Raw genomic sequence first — 4,844 nt, forward strand, 5'->3', positions numbered from 1 at the left:
CTTTCATTTTTTTTCTTTCTTTCTTTACTAAGCAAGAGATATTTTCCCTGGGCTTTCTTGCAACTACATTTTGTTCCCCAACTAATTTCTAAACAAAGAAAGGATTTTAAAACTAATCTATACCAATATCAAATCACATTTTAATAACAAAAGTGTGGTGTTAAGGGCTTATGGTTTAAAAGGCTTCCCTAAAAGGGAGCTGTGGTGGCTTAGTGGTAAGCAGCTGCCCTGCAGTCCTAAAAGGGCTTCCTGACATTAACTGAATGTGTCATGTGTGTGGGCAGTAATATAAGGATAGAGGTGTACACCTATCAGCAAGGGGATTGACTAAGAACAACAGAAAATGGTACAGGAGGGCGCAGGGCCAGGTATATCTTCCTGAAAGGGCCAGAGGAGTCAGAATAGTATAGCCCCTCACTGCCCCAGAGCAGAAAGCAGATAAAGAGCCTAAAGTCCAGCCCTATGGTTCCTCTAGAGCCACCCCAAAAGTAAGAAATTTATTTATTCATTGTTGATGTACAAATTCACAGTTGTGATAACGAGAATGGAATTTATTAGGGAAGTAACTTGGAGAGCAGAGGAGGCAAAGGATATCACTCAATACAAGTCCCAGTTTTAGCTCAGATTCCAAGGCACAATTCTTCAATTAATTCAGTCTCTTGTTTGAGTTCAGCAGTCAAATCCCATCACCCAGCAAGATTTGTCTCAGAGCAGTTATAAGTCAGCTTCTCCTTCAAGCAGTCAGCAAGAACAGCAAAACCCTTTAGTTGTGGCCTCTATCTCAGGGCCCTTCTGCTTATACCTTGCCAGTTTCTCCACAGCAATGCTCTCCACCATCATCACCAGGGTCTCACTTTCACCAGGGTGTTGCTCCAGTCTTCCTCAAGTCTTGCTCACCCCAATTGGGAAGCACTTTTATCTTAGTCCCACATCTGTTGATGATTTGCAAGAACTTGCAAACCCATGTATCTGCAGTTAAGGTAGTTCGAGAGCAGAGGATGCTAAATGTAATGGCTTAAAAAAGCCAACTTTTAGGCTATTATCACAGTTAATGTAGCCAATCCACAAGGGAATTGGCTAGTTTTACTAAATTTAGTAGCTGGAACAGCTGAATTGGAGAATCTGACCACCAGCCAAGAACAAGCAAGAGAATTCAGTATGTTCTCCAAGGCCAGAGGTTCTTGTGTCAATCAGAACAGGCTTATGAAAGAAGCAGCTGTAGCGGTGAACCAGAGGTAGGAGCCTTTTGCCCAAGTTTGTTGGAGGACTATTAGGGAGAACTATAATTGGCAGGACTTGAGAGCTTTGTAACACTGACCAAAAGTCATGAGACTCAAGGCTGAGGTGCATATAAACATGCTTTAAAAGCTGCCTGACTGAATAATTTGCTGCCAAATTATTATGGTGCTTTGACTTCCATAATATTGTTCTGGGTGGTCTGTGAGCTGTCAGGAGAATTTTTTTAACCCAGGAAAGCAGTAAGGTTTGTGTTGGAATGAGTACAAAGCGGTATGAGAGCACGGATGACATTTCTGACCTCATAGGAATTGGTTTTGTGTTGTTGGTGTTGTTGATGATGTTGATGGAGACAGTTTCCTTCTATGAGATTCATAAAGGTCCTCACATGACCCTTGCTCTTTTTACAGGAAGCTATTTCATCTCCTTTCCATAGAATCAAATGCAGTCTAGTGATAACAGGTCAGCTTTGAGAAAGTGAACAAAGTTCACTTAAGGAATACCTTAAGGAATGGCCAAGGGCTCACGATTCCTGAATAAATGTAAAGAGCCTAATCTTTCACCAGCTATGTTGTTGTTGTTTTGTGCCATCGAATCACCTGTGACTCATAGCGATCCTGTTAACAGAAGCTCTGAAGCCTGCCTGTCCTGGCCAGTCTCACTAATTCTGACACACCAACCCTCATTGCCCCAGTTACTGTATCCATCAGTCTCATCTATGGTCTTTCTCTCTTGTGCTGTTTCTCCACCCTTCTGAGCATGATGTCCTTCTTCAAAGACTGGACTCTGCTGACCATGAGCCGAAAGTATATGAGACAGAGCTTGAAAATCCTAGTCTCAAAGGAGAAACTTGGTGTCACCTTCTCTAAGACAGGTATATTTGTTTCCTTGGTGGCCCGTGGTGTATTCAAGACTCTACTTCAGCAACATAATTAGAAGGCATCAATTCTTCTTCTGTCATTCTTAGACATTGTCCAGCTTTCTGATGCATAGCAAGTAATTGCAAAGACCATGGCATGGATCAGGCACATCTTAGTCTCTTTACTGATATTGTACCTTCTCAGTACTCTGGAGAGGTCCCTGACAGCAGATTTTCCCAATGCAGTTTGTCTTTGGATTTCTTCTTTTTTTTAATTGAGATTTTAATGAAAGATTATAGAGAGCTTGAATTTTCACCCATTGTTGCAGTTTTCTCCCTGCCCACCCCTCCACCCCAGTTTGCACTTCTATTTGAAAAGTAAAAGAAAAATTCTTTCATTGTTATACAACCCCTCCCTGTAAGTCCACTCCAAAATGCAGCCTTTGTTGTGGACTCCTATCAGGACAATAATACCTAAATATATATACTCTTTAAAACAGTTTTTCCCCATTTGTTTCAATACAGTATACATAATTAATCCCATCTTACTCAGTTTCCCCCAGCCACAAAGACAGTCCTGTTTTACAACAGTGGTACTATGCAGTATTTGTCCTTTTGTGACCGAGATATTTCACTCAGCATAATGTCCTCCTGGGTCACACATTTTGTATAATATTTCATGAGTTCATTGTTTTTCAATGTTGACTAGATTTCATTGGGTGAATATTCAAGTTTCTCTATATATTTGTTTGTTGATGGACACTTGGGTTGTTTCCAACTCTGTTATTGTGAACAAAGCAGCAATAACTTAGGTGTGCATAGATCTGCTTGAGTGGCAGTTATGGTTTCTTTAGGATATATTCCTAGTAGCAAAATTGCTGGATCAAATGGTATTTCTATTTCCAATTTCTTGAGAAAGTGTCATACTGCATTCCAGAATGTTTGCTCCATTTTACACACCTCTGTCTGCTGCTCTGTTGAATTTTGCTATTCTTACTGAGGTGAGATTATATCTCATAACTATTTTGAATTGAATCTCTCTTAGAGCTAGAGATTTTAAACATTTCCTCATTTCTTCATGTGTCTTCTTTGGTGAAGTGTCTGTTCATATCCTGTGCTCATTTTGCAATTGGGTTGTTTACCTTTATCTTGTTGTGGTGCTGGAGTATTAATTCTAGATATAAGCCCCTTATCAAACATGCCATTACCAATTCTTTTTCCCAGCTTTTTCCTTTTTATCCTGATGGAGAAGTTTTTGGATGTGCATAGGGATTTTATTCTTAGAAGGCCCATTCATCTATTTTATCCTCTCCTGGTTGTAGGTTTTCCACGGTACTTAGAAGACTGTTCATGTTGTGGCTTCTAGAGTTCTTCCAAGTTTTTTCCTAATGAAGTTTATAATCCTTGGTTTTAGTTCTAGGTCCTTGATACACTTTGAGTTGTTTTTTGTGTATGGTGTGAGGTATGGGTCTCGAGTTTTCTGCAGACAATTTTCCTATTTTGCCAACATCATTTGTTAAAAAAGGCTGTTGTTTCTCCACTTAACTGATTTCATCTCCTTGTCAAAAATCAGTTGACCATAGGTGGATGGGCTGATTTCTTGGTTCTCAATTTTATTACCTTGATCTATGTGTCTGTCATTATACTAGAACCACACTGTCTTGATTACCATGGCAATGTAGTAGGATTTGAAATAAGGAGTGCAATGTCTCCTACCTTGTTTCTCTTTTTAAGCAGTGCTTTGCTTATTCGGGGCCTCTTTCCATTCCAAATGATTTCGGATACTGCCTTTTCCATCTCATTGAAGAATGTAATTGGTATTTGTATTAGAATTGCATTGGACGTGAAAATTGACTTAGGTAGTATTGTCATTTTTTTCACTATTGAGTCTTCTTATCCAAGAGAAAGATTTATCCTTTCATTTGTCCAGGTCTCTTTATTTCTTGTAGTAATGTTTTGTAATTTTCTTTGAATCGATCCTTTATTTTCTGGTTAGCTTTACTCCCAAGTATTTAATCTTGTGATTTGCTCTACTGTGAAGGGTATTGTTTTTCTTAGCTCCAGTTCTGCATTCTCTTTGTCACTATAGAGAAATCCAATTGATTTTTTTATGTTGATCTTTTATCCTGGTATTTTGCTGAATTGGTCAACTATGTCCAGTAGTTTTCTTGCTGAGTCTTTAGGGTTTTCTAAGTATACTATCATATCATCTGCATACAAAGATAATTTTGCCTCATCTTTGCCAATTTGGATACCTCTTATTTCCTTCTCTTGTCTTGTTACTACCGCTAAGACTTCTAATACAACATTGAATAGGAGAGGTGATAGTGGGCATCTTTGCCTAGTTCCTGTTCTCAAAGGGAATGCTTTTAATCTCTCTCCGTTGAGAACAATGTTGGCTCTCAGATTTATGTAGATACTTTTTACTATGTAGAGGAAATTACCCTCTATTCCTATTTGTTGAATGTTTTAATCAGGAAATAGTGTTGGATTTTATCAAAGACTTTTTGCATCAATTGATAGGATCATGTGGTTCTTGTTCTTTGTTTTGGTAATGTGATGAAAAACAATTATTGTTTTCCTTATGTTGAACCATCCTTGCATATCTGTTATGAATCCTACTTGGTAATGGTTAATTATTTTGTTTTATCATGGTACTAGGGATATTGTAGCTGATGTTAGATGGATCTTGGCTGAAAGCAGGGAATACCAGAGGAATGTCTATCTGTGTTTCATTGACTATGCAAAG

Source organism: Elephantulus edwardii, unplaced genomic scaffold (assembly GCF_000299155.1).
Source record: "Elephantulus edwardii isolate Elephantulus edwardi_28Jun2011 unplaced genomic scaffold, EleEdw1.0 scaffold00030, whole genome shotgun sequence".
NCBI lineage: Eukaryota > Metazoa > Chordata > Mammalia > Macroscelidea > Macroscelididae > Elephantulus > Elephantulus edwardii.